We start from the raw sequence: 19,109 nt of genomic DNA on the forward strand, positions 1-19,109 counted from the left end.
GAGAAGCCCCACCCAGATGACCAAAGCGCAGCAGCCGATTGCCTCCATGTCTAAAGAAATAGTCCTTCTCCAGTGAGCGGGTATTAGTGTGTCCAGCGGCACGATGTCAGTGTAGAGTGTGTGCCCATTGGTGCAGGCTTGTGTTCACCTGCCATTAAAGTGCAGGTTCTGCGGCCTCCTAAAGCCGTATCAGACTATAGAATCACGTAATGCCTTACACTGATTGCATAGCCTTAGCAACCTGATAGCACACAGTGATCAGGAACAGAAATCTATAAAGGCACTCCAGCAAAGCTGGCTGGCCACACTTCCATTATGAGGGGCTGTAAACAGTTCTCGTCAAATATTCCCATGACATCCTTGAAAAAGAGGTGGTGTTTGGCACTTTAGAATCAAATACACATTACAGTGAATGTTGTGTACCACGTTAAAACAAACTGAGCTTGGTTATCTGCACAGCATGTAATGGAAGCTTGTGCTTCACATAGGAAACAAAGTGCTCTGTCCAGTACAATTGTAGAGTTCGCTGTGGCACCTATTATGTCATTAGTGTCAACATACAAATTTTCAAAGGCCATTCATTTCGCCATTATTTTTGTATGACGGTTCTTTCAATCAGTGCTTGTATTACATGAGCAGGTGGATTTGATTGCAAAGCTTTGTTTGCAAACCCTCAGACTTCCATAATTGTGTGGCAAGGCACCGGCATGGTGTCGAATAGCTCACACTTCCTCGGTCCTGCACCAAAGAGGCCCAATGCTCTATTTGAAGTTGGATCGCGCAACAATTCGATGGCACACAAAGAAGAGTAATACACACAGAAGAGCGTTCTGCTGTGTGTATTTCTCTTCCTCGGTCCTGCACCAAAGAGGCCCAATGCTCTATTTGAAGTTGGATCGCGCCACAATTCGATGGCACACAAAGAAGAGTAAGACACACAGCAGAGTGTTCTGCTGTGTATATTTCCCTTCTTTGTGTCCCGTCGAATTGTTGTGCAATTCAGCTTCAAGCTTTTATACCAATACAATGAGTCTTCAACCTCAACAATGATCTAGTTATTAAGCCAAAATGGCACACGTCTTTGAAATGTCCCAACACGACTTAGCTCTCCAACAAATCACCACAAGCATAAAATTTTGCTGCAAAGGTGTATGCACGTGCCATATTCTGTACCACTAAACTGACAGGAATCAAAGGGGCAAGCATTAACCAGTCTTACTGCTGCCGTTACCATCATCATCATGACACCAATAGAAAGACAGTGCTGCGTTTCAGTAAAGGGAGTGCCGGACGGAAAGGCGTGACAGCGAGGCTCACAATAAAAATAGCATTTAGAAGACATGTTCAATGCCAAAATATGCTGCATATCGCTCATCCTACTTTGGCATTGCGGCAAGCTTTTACACGTTTGAGCATGTCACAGTTTGTGTAATCATTGGTCTAAAGCTGTAAAAAAGGTCTATTCGCTCTGCAATCTTTATTTGTATCATGACAGGTTAAAGACCAACTTTTCATTGGCATCTGCACCACATTTCTCCTGATATGTAATTTTGCCTTGGTGGTTCACATCTTCACGCACACCGAGTTCTGCAGAGCATTGGATCTCCATTGTTCTACTGCTGACGAATTAGAGCCCCATTATGAGAGGAAAATATATGATTTGTTCATACAGAATAACGCTGCCCCCCCCCCCCCCAAAAGAAATTACACTGAACCACTGGCACATGCACCAACAGTGAACACAGCAAACACTGTGAAGTATTTTCTTCATGAAAGCCAGCACACTAAGATTCTTAATGCATTTTCATTTTGCCATACATGCATAGGCACAACCGGCTTGGCGCGACATCCGCATCTCGCACTGCAATTGTGCAATGCCTTGCTGTTTCATAGTGTGGTCGATAGATGATGCATGACCAAAGTTCAGCATTATGCATACTGAGTAACTTGTACTAAGTAATCTCATAAAAAATCCCAAGTTCTTTATGAGATTAGCATTCACAAAGTATTTCACACAATTTGTGATATCCATTTATCTAGTTATACTTCATTAACCTCTTTCCCCAAAAAGTGAGCCATTTGGAAGGCGCTCTGATAGACAAGTAGAACAATCGGTAAAACGTCAGCAACCAGCGAAAAAGTCAGTATCATAGGCTGCCGCATGTGTGATGTCGGTAACACAAAATTTAAGTCGGCTACACAGAAGTGACAAATTTGGCAATATGGTTCGTCTAGACATTGCTTCAATGCTAATCACAGTAACGCTGACATTGAAGGCACCTTAATTCCTACGAACGTTCCGTCGACACACCCGACTACGTTCGTAATGTTTCCGCGAAGTAAGAAGCGTTCTTTTATAAATGCCCGCTCAGCCGCAGTCTTCGGGAAAGCCAGCCACCGCTTCCGCACTGCCGCGTCAATAAGCGCATCAGACATCTATGACACAGAGGCTCACAGTAGTTTTATGACGTCAAATGTAGCACTCGGCGCCGACGCTTCCCTGAAAACTCCCAGTCCCGTAGAAATGGAGGGCGCAGAGGACTTGCTCTTCGACGGTGAGCGAATGAAGCTCGCCACGCTGTCTCCGCAGACGAGAGCCTTCGCCTAGCTCGTCACACAGCCAGCGCACTGATGTCTTCGACAGGCCAAAATGACGCTGAAACTCCACGGCGGTCATGTACGTGAACGGGTCCAGACGGTCATACTGACGCTTGCTGCCGCTGGCTGCAATAACACAGGCTGCTGCTGCCGCCGCCATGTTCCCGAGTTGAACTCGGAAGGGGTTTCGCGATGTACGAGTTTAGCACGAGTTCGCCTGTCAATCAAAGCCAGAGGTCACGCCCCGCGCGAGGCATGTCACTCTTGTGCGCGCACCCACTACAGTTGGGCCACGCCCAACTTCCGGCAACAGCGACGCGGTGTCGAGCTGAGAGGCATCAACAATCTTGACCGCCAACATAAAACGCGCACAACGCACTGTCATCGGTGATGTACTGAGCACCACTATCAAAAACAAAGCGTTGACTGTCGCTGGCTTATGCATACATCTCGGGCTGAGATGGCCACACAACACGGTTTCATGGCCTGCATTGTGGCGCGTAGCGCACAGTAAATAATTATCGGCACGTCACTGTAGCTGCTTACAAGGCGTCGATGCGCCGAGGGTGACGACGATGCTGAGGAGTGCGTATCGTAGCAGTCGTTTGAGATGACTGCTCTGTCATCGGTGATGTATCGGAGCCACAACGTCGTAAACACGATCAGCGTCCGAGAATCGCTCGCTCTTCTAGACCCAGTGCAATGGCATTTCTTCTTCACAAACAGTGCGCCCTCAACAGTTCCAACACCTTCCTCAGTTCGAAGTCTCATTTCATAACCGCACACAAGAGCCCTCACCTGCCAAAATGCGATTGCTGCGGTGTCGTTACGATATCCTTCTGCGATCGCTGCTGGCTCCAGCAAAAGTAATCCGCAAGCACCTTGGTGCGCACAAAACACTCAAATACTGCGTACATGCGCTCAGAGGCACTTTCAGTGGGCAAGCGATGACAAGCGATGAATTGTGTCGATTGGAAGCACGCACTTCTTCGCAATGCATCGCCGAGGCTTCGCGCACAAAGATAAACTGGTACATTTTCACTAAACTGCGTCACTACGGACCGCCATTTTACAGCGACAGCCGCTGCTCTCGTATTTATGACTAGTGTGTCGGTTTTAGTCGGTAAAGCGGGGGCCTTAAGGCGCCTGCGATGAACAGCCGCATCACGACGCTGCGTATCCATTCCCCTAATAGAGAAAGAGTGGTGATCACTGACATTATTGAGAATAGCACTGCAGCGCCCCTAGGCGACTTCTCACCGTATGAATTGCCTCGTGCGTGCGACCCGCTTCAATGTATCCGCTTCTAAGCTTTCACCTCACTGTCGCCACTCGCGGCAAGAAGTGCAAAATTTAATAATTTGCTCGATCACCGTTTGTCATCAGAAATTTCTAGCATTCAAAACGAAAAACAAACACTTAAAGAAATAAAAATGTTTGTTATTTTAATTGTTGTATTTTAACGTATTCGTTTGAGCGAAAGCGCAGGTGCAAGAATGCGCCGCATGTACCCTGTTCGCATTCGATTTAGGATAGAAAGATAGTTCTCGAAAGAAGAAGCACGCCCTTGACGCGCCCGGGAAAGGCGTGGCAAGCGGCTCACGGCAAGTGTGCAGACAGGCAGCGGGACAGTCACGGTATTGCTAAGTTGCGATAATCCGTTGATAACAATACGCGGCGCTGGCGCGTTTCGTCGTGCAGCCGTCTGCGCTTGAAACGTAGAAGCAGCGTGCCGCGCAGGGTGCGCTCATGTTGTCATGCGCGGCTTTTTGTCTACATATTTTTTTGCCTGCAGCCTTTGCGCGTTTCACGCTATCTCCGTTCACTGACTGCCGTCGAGCAAACTCGGGTAAAACTCGGGTGAACGAGAAACTCGACGCATCCTGCATAGCACCCCAGTACTGGTAATTCGCACGACGACTGCGCGCATTCGGCACGTCCTAGAATGTCATTGGTTGGATGAACAGCGAATCACCGGTGCGTGTCATGTCTCGTTATGCACGGAATGAAGCAATGAAAAGGTCGGCGTCAGAAGCGCGAATAAGCGTATACAGTGTTATGGATCAGCATGAATCTCTTGTCTAAAAGCACATTTGTCAGAGGGAGAAAGCCCAAAGGAGCTGAAATTTTTCGGATCCTGGGCGCTATAACGTAGAACTATTCTAAACTTTTCTATTGCAATTCTGCTATCAGCCCACCGCGATTTGTGAAAAACTTTTTGGACCACCCGCCACTTCACTTGCCTGGTAGCGACGTCACGAAAACCGCAATAGCTCCCCATCTGATATCACGTGTCCACACTGATTATGCATAATTTGACCGAACAAAACAAAACAAGTTATTCCTGATTCGACCCCTTTTTGCCATTAGCCCTCGGCTATTGGTCAAAAGTTTTCGGGGTGCACCCACTTCACCTGCCTCTCACCCGACGTCACAAGATCGCAAAAACTCACCGCGTCAGTGACGTGTACGCGTTAAAGATGCATTAATACGCCGAACAAAACAGAACTTTCTACTTGCTCAGAAGCAGATGGCAGAGTGCGCAGAGGAGGCAAATGGAATCTATTGAAGAGCCTACTTAATGACAAGCTCTCCAGAGGTACTACAAACCTCGCCATAAACAGAGTCATCAATAAACAGATAACTATAGGGCGCACAGCAAGAGAGGTCGCAAACGACCTCGCACACATGTACCTGCCACTTACAAATGAACATGAAAACGAAGAAGAAATAAGCGAACCTTACTCTGGAATATCGCAACCGGACTTGGGCAGTGACTTCACTGCAGCTGAGATACGTCATGTACTCTTCAATTTAAATGGGAGATCTGCCCCGGGTCCGGATGGCATCACAAATAAACTTTTGCGAAACCTGGACGATGATGCCATAGACATAACCACGGTCAAAATTAATAGTCACTGGAGATCCGGCACTGTCCCACCGGATTGGAGGGAGGCCAACGTGACGTTTATACCGATGCCCGGCAAACCACTAACAAAGGAGAACGTCAGGCCCATATTACTTACATCCTGTATTGGCAAAGTAGCCGAACATGCTATTCATAACAGGATAATAGAACACAAAGAAAACCAGGAGCTTTTCAGGCACAATCTCATAGGCTTTCGGAAGGCATTATCCACACAGGACGCCATGCTCATGATCAAACGGGCTATTATTGACGACCCTAGCAGGGACGTAAAGGGCCTCCTGGGACTGGATCTTATCAAAGCATTTGATACGGTTGCACATAAACATATCCTACATGAAATCTCAACCTTGAACCTGGGAAGCAATTTTTACAATTATCTGAGGTCCTTTCTAGCTAATCGGACAGCTCGGGTCAAACTCGGTATAGTCACAGGCGGTCCATACAACTTAGGCAACAACGGCACACCACAAGGTTCAGTATTGTCCCCACTCCTCTTTAACATTGCCATGCACAGGCTCTCGGAGGAATTGTCCAAAATCCCGAGCTTGGGGCACGTCATATACGCTAACCATATCACAGTGTGGGTCCCAAGGGGGTCACTCGCAGCACTAGAACAGATACTACAGCCAGCGGTAGACACCACAGAATCCTTCCTTAAGGGCACCGGACTCAGGCTATCACCTAGTAAATCTGAGCTGCTCTTTAGACAGGGGAGACAAGGTGTTAGAAACATTGCGCCTTTAGAAACTGTGCCAATTAACATCACAGACAACACAGGGCGAGTCATATCCAGAGTAGAGAAAATTAAAATTCCGGGTCTTCTCATTGACGCAAGGAGCTGTAATGCTACGGCCCTGAACCGTCTCACAGGTCAGGCCAACAGTACTTTAAAGCTTTTGGGCAGGGTCTCAAATTGAAATGCAGGCCTCAAGAAGGACAATCTCATCAGAAAATATCAAGCATTTTTCATCAGTCATATGATGTACATTGCATCATACCTGAACTGGGGGAAAGGAGAGAAGGCTAAGCTAAACGCACTTATACGCTCCGGACTCAAAAGGGCTCTGGGACTCCCGCAAGGAAAGAGTACCGAACTGCTCAACAAGTTAGGACTTCATAACACTATAGATGAGCTCACTGAGGCACATTCGATGTCACAAATTGCAAGACTCTCCAACACTAAGCCAGGGTGCAAAATTCTAGATGAAGTCGGAATACTGCCTTGAGGAAGAGACGTCTCTAAGTTCAAGATATCCAAGGAGGTGGAGACACAATTAGTCACAGACCCCATACCTAGGAATATTCATCCTGTCCACAACAATGGCAGAAGGGACGCCAGGGCCAAATGCATTCTGGGTAAACTGCACCAACAACAAAGCTCAGCTCTTTTTGTCGATGAAACTAGTTATGGATAGGGCAACCGCTACGCTATTGCCGTGGTCGATGAGAGCGGTAAATTAATAAACGCTGCGTCACTAAGAACGAGCTCCATTCATGCCGCCGAAGAAGCAAGCATAGCACTTGCAATTACGATGAGGAGAGGCTCCACGATTTTCTCTGATTCCCGTACAGCTATTAGGAATTACTCAGTCGGCTTCGTCTCAATGGAAGCACGCAAGTTACTTATACACAGTATTAATACTCATAATTACGACCAAATGGATAGCTCACACCTAGTCTGGTTTCCGGCTCACCAGAGCCACTCGGTCAGCCCCAATGGCTGCAATCCTAACGAGCAAGCTCACTCTGCTGTGCGAGATCTCACATGCCGCGCATCAGATCAGGAACTGCTCCAGGATGACTGCGGCTCTTACAAAGACCCATGGCTTTTCACGAGATCACTTCACACTATAGGGACGGCAGGAGGTTTTTTTCCTCCCCCCATCAGAAGCTCAACCGAGCTCAGGCAGTCACATTAAGAATGATTCAAATTAAATCTTATCCCACACCTTTTGTGCTTAAGAAAATTGACCAGGATTTTGCCGTGGAATGTAAAAGTTGTGGACACATTCCGTGTCTATTTGATCATATGTTCTGGCTGTTCTGGCGGGCTTCGGATCTCAACAGTGAGGATGACTGGAGTCGGCGCATATCCAGCGAAGTCCTCCAAGATCAACTCCTGGCCGTCCGGAAAGTTCACGACATCGGGAAAGCCTTTGGCCCCACCGGTGCCTACGTGGGCGGAGCCACCGACTTAGCCTGGGGGCTTGTGCCCTCGGGCTCTAGTTTCTCTGGACTAAAATAAAGCTCTTGCCATGCCATGCCATGCCAATAAAAGATGGCTGCTGCCGATCGCTCCGGCACTGGCTACTCGCTCCTGCTGGAGAGCATTGGTTTATTTGCCTGTAATGAAACTTCTTGTGGGGCCGTGTGACCCTTTGGAGAACTTTCGACACGTTTACGACCTAGTTCTGCCAACTATTCTTTGCGAGGATCCGTTTTAGTAGCATTTTTAGCTTTCCATTGCACGCCGCCGCGATTTTAGACAAGCCGCTACAAGCTAAGTAAGAGAAAGCGGACCAATCGCAGACGCCGGCACCACCCTCTTCAACTGGTTATCGATATTCAGTGCAGTGGCTAGGCCCCATCGAATCCCTCTCCACTTGAGCATGTTCCTCGCCTCTTGTGAGCCAAATAGATAAGACAAGCCGCTCAGCGCATGCAATGTTATTCGTTTTTCACGCGAACAAAAGTGACCTCCTATGAACGAGGGCAGAATTTGATTGGTTTGTTCAGACAAACCCGCGGGTGGCCGCTCGATGCTTGCGTCGGCGGTTACGCAAATTTGACGTCAGGAGATTCGAATAAAAAAAAAAACATTGGAATAGTTTGACGCTATACGGCCCCCTATATAGGCACAAGAATCATCTTTGAAGGTACTGAAAGCGAGGTTCGGGCAAGGCGCCTCTCGTTGGTGAGCATGAAGGCCAAGTGGAAATCAATCTTTTACGTAGCATCCGCTGCACTAAGTATTCTCAGGGCAGCTGTGTCAGATTCACGTCAACGAGACCGTGCAAAATGGCACACCAAAAGACATGCGGCCAGGCAATAGAGCCTCGCCCTGACCGATATGACAAACGCCGAAAGTGGGTATTGAATCTTGAGGATTACATGTGACCATGGAGACAGGCGCGCGCAGTGCATTTACGACAGCATTTCTTAACACCAATGAACCCAACCCATTCATAAAGCGATGTTATTTTCGTAACTCAACAATTTCTTGAATCCAATACTTCCGTACGCCGAAGAACGGCCCACTCTATCTGTTTCTGTGAAACTCGCCAACGCCGTGCAAGGGCGTGCAATCTGGTGCGTGTGTGCGGTTGAAAATGGGGGGCGGGGAGGGGTAAGGGGGACAAAAGGACAGGCGATGCATCCTTGGAATAAAAGCGAAGTTTCAGGGTTTTTTTCTTGGGGGGGCGGGATGGGGGCTGAGCATAAGATTCGTTTCATTGACTGGTTGGGTTTAAGGAGCCATCAGCAGCGGAACATCATAGCTATACTAAGCCGCCGCGGTAGAAGAGAAGAAGAAATATGTGCGGACCTGGTGGTGGTGGTGGCGGTGTAGCAGCAGGCGGGTTTAGGCTGGCATGCTTAGCCTGCAGTTGTTCCGCCTCAGCATATCATGCATATTTAGCGAGGGTGCATGTCACTAGACTTCGCACAACTCCGCATCTCGAAGAAAAGCACTCTCTTCCTGATTACTGCGGGCCCTTCAGCGAACACTAGTTCTTCATAGCGCGTGCGTGTGTAAAGCCTTTGCTGGCTGTGAAGCAGTGCCTTTCCTTCCTCGTCATACTGCGGGCATAACCAGATGAAGAGTTTCACCTCAGCGATCTCACCAAGTAAAGCACAAAGGGCAGAAGCGAATCGTTGAGTAATAAGCGACCAGGTCTGGGTGTAAGCACAGTTGCTTCTAATGCGATATAGCAGAGTAGCGTCTTCGCGAGTAAGTCCTTAAACTACACGAGCTTGACGTTGAGTTTCGTGGAGCGCCAAAAAATGATTCCGGATTGCGTCCTTAATTTGTTTAAAAGTCTTTGGAGCTTTCAATTTTGGGGCACATGATAGTGTTATACGCCTGCAGAAGCACCATCTTTTTTCTTACCTTCAATCCCACCATGCGATCGGATCCACTGACATTTCGAGTCATCGGCTCCTAAGACTTTTAACGAGCGCTAGTAAACCTCTCTTCAGGCAGGTCAGAATAAAATAGTTGGAGCGCTGAATTTGAGTTCGTGCGTATAACGACATCTTGTGCAAAGTAAACTCTCTTTTTCCGCTGTATAAGCGGTGGGGATAGCAGCGTGCACTTTCTACAGTTGTTGACTTAACTAAGCTTCCTGCTGCTTGAATATCAAGACCACAGTGTGAACGTGGCTGAGTGCAGCAAAGATTTAATCCGGACATTTTCATCTGCAAATGCTCCATATCGGACCTGTTCCAGGCGAGTCCGGCATTTAAAATTTTTTTATGACCACTCTTTATTTCGGTTTTCGCTGTTAAACGAGAACATAGGAGAGGACGTCAGTGTAGCAAAGAAAGTCGACGTGCTCCGTTGGCACAGGTAAAACATCAAAATATGGAAGAGCACTGATGCAGGTTGCTCCACAGCAAGTGGGGGAGTAAAGTCCGACTTCTAGATCTTCTCTACAGCAGTGTCATAGAAAGGACGACATTGAAGGCTTCCCAACTTCAAGTTCGGCTTTCGACGGAGGTGTGATTTTCGAAACAAACTGATAACAAACTTTCGGAATTTATCAAGAAAAATAAATGCAGCATGTAGACCCACAAATGGCCATCTTCTCCAGGGGAAAGGAAAGAAACGATTGGCTCGGCTTTAAATCCTGCGCAAACTTTAACGTCCTGCATGGTTATATTATCGCATGGAATAAGCATGTAGCGCCTCGTCAATGTGTGGGGGCCTAAGACAACGCTCAGCTCACGCATGTTAGAACAGGCTCAGTGCCCGAACGGGCGGTCGCGATATTAGCCCATTCTTAAGCCCTCATCAGCGTATCTACGGCCATGCTGGCCCCCCGCAATAAACATTGTGGCTCATCGCGACTCGTCCGCCACAAGCACTTCAATGTTTTCTCGAGTGCAGCAACAAGCGATATTCAGACGCTGTCGGTCAACCAACCGAAGGGGCCTCAGCCTTCAAAAAGAGTTGGACAATAGCAGCTTGGACACTGCTACTGAACCACGGTTGAAACGACATTACCAGTTGATGCTCTACAGACACGCAAGAGAAAAGTAATCAAAGGCTCTATAGTTGGCAAACAACATAAGCCCCCCTAATGGTTTTATGGCGGCCCTGTGTTCACCTATATACGATCACCTATAATTACTATATTATTTATTTATTTATTTATTAGTTACCTGCATCGCCCCGTAGGGCATTACAGCAGGGAGGTTACAAACTTGAAACAATACATCAATAAATTAGTTCAATGCGTGGTAAAAAGCATCATTTTCTGTAATATATACAATGGTCGATGGCAATCTGTTCCAATCTCGAACAGTTCTAACAAAAAAAGAATAACGAAAGACGTCACCCCTACAAGAAAATTCCCTGACCTTCAGACAGTGGTCAAGTCGCCTAGATATATAGTGTGGTGCCTGGATGTATTTTTCGCGGTTTATGCCTGTTTTAGAATAATAAATATCGTGGAAAAATTTTAATCTAATATGCTTTCTACGATCCTTCAGCTCTTGCCATTTAAGTTTAAGTTTGCTTTCTGTCATGCTAAGCTGCCGGCTATAATTACCAAGAACAAATCTAACTGCCCTATTCTGGATTTTTTCTAATTTGTTTATAAGCTCAGATGTGTGTGGGTCCCAACAAACACATCCATATTCAAGTATTGAACGTACATGACTAAAGTACAACTGCGTCTTCAAGTTACTCGGTAAATGACTAAAAAAATATAATTACCTATACATAAAAAAGGTTGCTCCTACCACTCTTCAACCGATGCCTGTCAAGTGCGTGGAAAAGTAATGTAATTAATATAATTTGCTGTGATAGTGAGATGGGAAATCAGACAAAATAATTAGAGAAGCACGCAAAGAGAACGGTAGTAAAGATTAGAAATGCACAAGATAGTTTGCAACGAAATGTTGGGGGACATGTATCCATGACAATGTAAATCCTTCTAGCAACATCGGCTGTTTTCACTTCCCCAAGCGCATGAGGGCTAGAGAATCTTCACGTGCATGCAGGCGTTTGGCGCATCTTACAGCGCGCCTGCTGCGAGAGTTAGCAAAAATGTTATAAAAAACCGCGATCACTGCAACAGCAAGAAAAACACATGTTTAGATTGAAGGCGGCTCGTCCAAATAGTTTCGAGGGTAATCACTGGTGAGACGACGGTGGTTTCAAAGGTGATAATCAACCCACTATTCGATTTTCTAGCAGGGCGCCTGCAAGACACGCAGTCTACCTCGCACAGCCGATGGAAACAGTTCCAGCCGGGCGATGGCTCCCTCCCTCCTCCAGTTCGAACCTTCGGCCAGCATTTTAGATACACATATTATGATGGGTAGTCGGTTGATATAGTTGCGGTGGCGTTGTAGCAGGCCGAGCTAGTCTGGACTGTGTATGGCCAGCAAGGATTCCGCCTGAGCACCTCATACGTTGTAAGCAAGAGTGTGTCACCAAACGTTGATCAGCGCCGTACCTCGAAGAAAGTCAGCAGAAAATGTCGTGTTGCAATCTAGTTAGGTTACACTTCAACATGCGGACCGTTGACTAAGGCGAAAGCCTTGACGCAACAAGTCGCAATTACTGAATGCGGTTGAGGGCCAAACCACATAAAAGGAAATGTTGGACCTGATTGCACTCGTTGGTTGTGCAATTTATCTCGAGCAGTTTCCACGGGCTTGCTCCCAATTGCTTGCACAAGCTGTTCATTTGCTTTTGCAGAGGGTGTCTTTTGTTATATGGCAGGCGTGCCATTGCCTTTCGCTGATTATTCCACGCGAGAAACATTTTTCGTCAGCGCAACCAACGAGAACTTTACCTCATAGTCAATGGAAACATCCAAATCACACAATGAGCACAACAATTTGCAAAAACAACTATTTTACCCACAACATCTGCCAACGAAAAATAGAAGCACGACGCGAAAACACCAGCGCCTCCTAGAGCCTGAATCGCCCTTCGCCTTTCTAGATGGCACCATAAGCGGCAAAAGGCGCGAGCTGAGCGCGGCGCGAATTTCAAATCCTTCGAAGGACGGCAGCCGCTAGGTTCCATTGAAAACAGATTTGGCACGATTACATAGACCACTGAAACTTGCGGGCGCAAATCGTTCTTCCTTCCTGTAGGAACCGCAACCAAATGGTACATATCTTGTTAACAACATTCCCATCAGGCGCAAACACTCACATACTGCCTCATCAAATCTCGTCTGCCGCCACATGGTACGCAAATATATATCTATGTGTTTGGAAAGGATGCATGACACCTTATGAATAACAATGAGGAGCGTTATCGCCAGGTGATACCTGCACCGGTCGCTTGCTCAGCTGTTCCACAGAGAGAAGGAGCGAAATTTATTCCAGCAGCGAAACACACGACCGGCGATGCCCACAGAACACGCTCAGTGGGTGGGGCCACCGAAGAATTAAAAAACTGCGTAGTCACGCGCACGTAGTCACACGCATCAGCTGGCGGCTCAAAGACAGCCGCATTCATCTGGAGCGAGCGCGGCCCCTCATTAACTTCCATAAGACGGGACTGCCAACTGAAAACTCCACATTTGCTTGAGTTCACTCGCACAGAACACCACACTGACCACACGCTTGTGAAGAGGACACAAAGTGGCGAGTACAGGGCACCGCGCAAAACTGCGCCCTCAAGGTCAAGCCGTCTACTGTCGCTTCGGCAGCGGTTGGCGAGTATTCCGGGGGCTCAACTTGAAGAGGGCTTGCGGAGCGTACGGATAGAGGCACAAGGGTCAAGCAAGACTCGCACACACGGGTGCCAGGTCCGGCATCTCGGCGACGGCGGCAGCGTTGGGCGGCGGCGACGACGTCCGTGACGCCGCCGGTGTGTGCCGTGTGGCCACCGCTGCTGCCGTCGCTCCGTCCGGCTCCGACGCCCGGCGCGCAGTGCGATCTCCGACGGAGCAAATGCAGCGTTTATAGCATCTCCGGCGCGTCACTTTTGTGCCCTTTTCCGAGGGGGGGGGGCTGTGCTGGAGGGGGGGGGGACAGCAGCGCGCTTTGTCTCTTGGCGTATACACACACAAGAGGAGAGAGAGCGCGCGCGCCCGCGCGCGCCGCGGCGCACAAAGAGAGATAGGAGAGCCCCCACTGAAAAGACTGGCCGAGAAAAGGACCAGGGGAGGTGGCGGAGGGGGGTGGAGGCGAGTACCCAACTGTATTATAAGAACTGAATGAACGCCGTCGACCACCGACTTCAATACACACAGCCAGTGCATTCACGCTGGCGGCGGCGGCGACGAAGGGGGGAAGAAAAGGTTCCCTCGGCGGCAGCGGCAGCGCGCGCTGCTCTCCCGTCGACAATGGGCCGGCGTCCCCCCAGCCGTCCTCGGCGCCTTTTCATGCGCCCGCACAAAACAACGCATTGAAATCCCCTCCTCGGCGCGCGCGCAAATGAAAAGGGGCCTGAGGGGGCGAGCACGCAGGAGGACGACGTCGAGAGAGGCAGCGGCGGCGGTAGCAAAAGACCTCTTTCATAAAAGTTGGCTTCGGGATTTCCGGCCTGAAAGGAGCGAGACACTCACGCCGAGGCCTCCTCGGCGTGGAGCGCCGCGCTCTCGGTTCGGTCGGTCGGTCGGTCGGCGGCGTGTCGACCCCCCCTCCTCTTCTTTTCATTCGAGTCTCCCCAACAAAGGACGGCCACGTCGACGTCTCCCGCTATACGCGCCTCAGGAGGACGCGGCACAGGAAAGAACCCGGGTCGGAACCCCGGTCTCCCTCGCTCTCCCCTCACCCCGCACTTTCCTTCCTCTTTCTCGGCTTTTATTTCTCCCGCACAGAGGCAGCGCCGGCGACTGCTCTCCTATCTCTTTTGCAGCCATCCAGCCAGCACGGCCTTTTGTGGCCGCGCGCACGAACCTCGGAGTGAGAGAAAAAAGAGAGAAAGAGCCCACGAGCTCGCCCTTTTCGTTTCCAAGTGCGCCGCCTCCGTTCTCTGCGAATGGCGCCGAAAAAGAAGGCGCGAATCCGGAGGTTCACCGTCGTTCTTTAAAGGGCATTGCCGAGTCCAGCCGCATCCGAGGCAGCGACTCGGAGGTCCCCACCGTTGTAACACGACGCGGTCGTCAGAGATGCGCTCCGCGTCCTCCCTTGTATGGCTCGCTTCGGAAGAGAGGGAGAGAGAAAAGAAGTAGCAAGTGACGCACGTTCTTTCAATGCTCTCGTTTCCCGAGTCAGCATTATTGAAGTGTTGCGGGCTAACGGGCTTCATTCACTCCAGCTCCTCTCTGCTCAATAAAAAAAAGAAGTGCCACTCCCGGCAGCAGCTTGTATTATTATTGCCACACGGCACGCCTGCTGCGACATTGCGTCAATCGCCTTTGCCCCTTAAAATGGCTTCGACGATTGCGGTATCCTATTCGCCGCATTACGATAGGTTCGGCAGAAAGGACCTACCCGACGGGGTTGCTCAGTGGCTATGGTGTTAGGCTGCTGAGCACGAGGTCGCGGGATCGAATCCCGGCCACGGCGGCCGCATTTTGACGGGGGCGAAATGCGAAGGCACCCGTGTACTTAGATTTAGGTGCACGTTAAAGAACCCCAGGTAGTCGAAATTTCCGGAGTCCTCCACTACAGCGTGCTTCATAATCAGAAAGTGGTTCTGGCACGTAAAACCCCATTAAAAAATAATAACAAGGACCGTTACCTGTGGCTTCAGTCTAAAATTCATGTGCACGGTGGCTCTTTGTACCCAACGCATTTTGACCTTTATATGCAATCTCCGAAGATAATCAAAGGCAGGCTTCCCTATTAAGAAACGCAGTTTATCTCCGGGCTCGATTCCCGCGGTCGCTATTGCTGGGACCTTAGTGAGCTTCCATTCAGTAATAGCAATATAGTTCTGTATTATTAGCCCCATAAAGTTTTGGCGGGACGAGAACCATAGTCTTTGACCGTGTTTGGACCATCATCTGCTACATTGATAAGCGGAATATTCGGTAAGTGCGAATAACTTAGTCGTGGCCAGGGTGCGTATAAACCTAATTAAAACAGCATTTTGTGCAAAGAATGACAAATTACGAAAAGGCCGCCTTGGATAAGAAGGTGAGCCGGGGGGTTGGCAGTCTCTTTGTATGCTCAACGAAAACGGACACTATATCACTCGTGCAAAGCGTAGCGTTATGCGAGGTCAGTGCGCACGAGCTTGCCACCGAGACGCTGATGGTACGGGAATGCATTGACGACGGGTGCTGAGACGTCAAAAGGCGGCTGCAAAAGCCACCGTGCTCCTGTGACCCGAGGTTTTCGGCAGTGTAGACGCTTTTCGGAAATAGAGGCCGTGCTCGAGTCCACGGGTTGCTGCTGCCCTGACAAAGCGACACTGTCGTTCTTATGTGACGCCGGTGTCTGTGGCCTGCAGTCATGCTGGCGAAACGGCTATTGAAGTTTCTGGGCCGAGCCTGCGCGTGCGGTAGGCTGTCCTGCTGCCCGAAGCTGTCGGGCACGTGAAGAGCCTGCGCTGGATGCCCAGTGGTGGCTGCGTTGCTGACCGCGCATGGAAACTGCGACCGGACGTTTGTCCATGGCCAGCGAGTTGCCGCGAGGCTGAGTCAATGGCAGTGTACAAGCGTCGCCATCGCCGCCTCGTGACGGCGACCAAGTGCGTCGAATTACACGCGGCTCATGCCTCGTGCGAACGCGATATAGCTAACTTGGCTGCTATACGTGCAAACAGTTTTAATACAAATCATCGTTCGCCTCATTGGAGGCAACTGGCGGTAGCTGTAGGTTCCTGTCTTGCCTCGCTTCGACGCTCTTCAATAAAAAGAAATGCCCCACAGATGGTGGGATTGAACTAGTGTCCTCATGCAAAGAGGCCCAATTCTCTTATCATTTAACCACGCTATACCACTTTCTGTTATATATTGCATGAAAATACTTTTAACATTTAAGCAGTAAAAATAAACGAAAAATCACTCAGAACTCCTGCAAGCAAGCCTCCATGATCGTCAAGTAATAGCACGTAAAAAAACAAGGGCCGAACGTAGAATTCCCATGCACAGCGAAGTGACTTACTCGAAATACTGCGCTGCATATGTCTCTTCTAGGTTCGTCATTTGTTTTTATTGCGATAACAGTTATACGGGCACTCCAAGCGCATTTCCGCCGTTGCCGTGATGTTCCGTATTAAGTTCAAAGGTGATAACACAGTCGCCGCGCGCCTTACGCTGTATGTGCGAGTGAAAGCGTGCCAGGGAAGCCGACGATCGCGGCTCAATTTCGCTCGCGCGAAAGAGAGGAAAGCGGGCAGGAAGCGCGCCGTCTCCCGTCGCGCGCGAGGCAACCGAAGTTGCGAGGCACCAGGGAGAGGAGAGGGAGGGGCGTGGTGGCGCCGTGTTATACGATGTTGTACTGCGGCTGCAACTCCGCATTTCCTAATTTCATCACCCCACCTAGTTTTCTGCCATCCTCGAAGGCGCTTTCCTTCTCTTGGAACCTTTTCTGTAACTCTAATGGTCCACCGATTATCTATCCTATGCATTACATAGCCTGCCCGGCTCCATTTCTTTCTCTTAATGTCAGTTAGAATATTGGCTATCCCCGCTTGCTCCCTGATTTATACCGCTCTCTTCCTGCCTCTTAACATTACGCCTAACATTCTTCTTTCAATCGCTCTTTGCGCGGTCTTTAACTTGTTTTCGAGCTTCTTTGTCAGCCTCCAAGTTTCTGCCCCAGATGTTACCACCGGTAGAATGCAGTGATTATACAGCTTTCTTTTCAACGATAGCGGTAAGCTTCCAGTCAGTATCTGGCAATGTCTGCCGTATGCACTCCAACCCATTCTTATTCTTCTGTAAATTTCCTTCTCATGATCAGTGTCCCCTGTGAGTAATTGACCTAGGTAAACGTACTCAGTTTCAGTTTCAGTTTATTATTCTGTAAATACAATGAGTAGGTAAGAGACAATATACAGACGAGGGTCCTAAAGTCAAAGACTGCAACGGGACCTCAGGACTCTAGAGATTGACTTGCGATCTTGAACTCTTGTTCTCTCGCCAGGCTATTCAGCATTATCTTTGTCTTCTGCATAAGAATATTTAACCCCACTCCTACACTTTCACTGTTAAGGTCCTCAATTACTTATTACACTTTGTCCCCAGTGTTGCTGAACAGGACAACGTCATCTGCAAACCGAAGGTTGCTGAGATATTCACCGTTTATCCTCACTCCTAAGTCTATCGAGTTTAATAGCTTGAATACTTCTTTCAAACATGCATTGAATAGCGTTGAAGAGATTGTGTCTACAGCAGCTTAGACTGTCACAGTGCTGTGAACAGCAATTTTCATTGTTTCCTTCTTCTGAACGTTATTTATTTATTAAAGGAGCGCTTTCTTTGCCTCTTCCTTTGACAGTTTTCAATGCTGCTGTCTTGCATTCCGCTTCAAGGAGGGGGGGGGGGGGCGAGTGTTCAGAGCGTGCATCTACATGGCCGGAGCTTGGCAGAGAGTAAAGACGACGCGAGAAACTCTTTTGGACTTTTCCATCGAGTAGCATGTGCACAATGCCCTTTGGACCTCCGTAGGTGTCGCCACAGTAGCCTTTTGACTGCTGAAATTATCGCTGACCTCCATCAACAGCATTGCCGAAACTGCAGCGCTCACCTTTCTACTAACGTGCAAGTCCACAAGGGACGTGGATAGATCTGTTGACAGGAGGGGGAGAGGAGGCAGAGAATGGGGTGCAGCCGACGCAGTCGCGAAAGGAGTGAATAAGAGCCTTGCCACTTTCGTAGTACCCATACAGGGGGTCAAGGTGGGAGAGGGAAATCTGACGTGAGAAGGCAAGGAAACAGCGGTTGCGGTACGGTACTGGTACTGAAGGTACGGTACCGTACGCTTCTGCTGTTTCTGAACAATAAACACCGTGCGAATCTGTCAAGCGGACAACTCACGTAGGGCGTGCAGGCGCGAAATCGCATTCAAACACCGTAGGGTCTATGCGACACTACGGAAGTGGTCGGGCGTCGTCGAATCAACACTGCTCGCCGCGGTAGCTTTACGACTATGGTATCGCTCGAGGTGGCGGGTTCAATCCCAACCATGGAAGCCGCATTTTGACGGCAGCGAAATAGAAACACCCTAGTGCATTCAGATTTCATCTGCACGTTAATAAACAACAACGTGTCAAAATTAATCCATAATCCTCCACTATGGCGTGCCTAATGATCCGATCGTGGTTTTGCCACGCCCAGCCCATAATTCAATTAAAGTTTAACACCTCTGCCACGATGCGATGTGCCATGTGAGGCAATGATAATGCTGCTGAACCCTCTCAGATATCATGAACAATTGACCACTCGCAGAAGCGCGACTGCGCATGTGCTAAAACCGGCCAGGGCGGCGCGTCGTG

General features: G+C 49.1%; 1 long non-coding RNA gene across 3 annotated transcripts in view; it reads right to left on the reverse strand.

Annotated features, from left to right (window-relative positions):
• The window catches only part of LOC139054814 (uncharacterized), a 604,407-nt gene that overhangs the window by 326,508 nt on the left and 258,790 nt on the right, over positions 1-19,109 (reverse strand). The gene's annotated exons all lie outside the window — the stretch shown is intronic.

The sequence above is a fragment of the Dermacentor albipictus genome, chromosome 1, assembly GCF_038994185.2.
Source record: "Dermacentor albipictus isolate Rhodes 1998 colony chromosome 1, USDA_Dalb.pri_finalv2, whole genome shotgun sequence".
Taxonomy (NCBI): Eukaryota; Metazoa; Arthropoda; class Arachnida; order Ixodida; family Ixodidae; genus Dermacentor; species Dermacentor albipictus.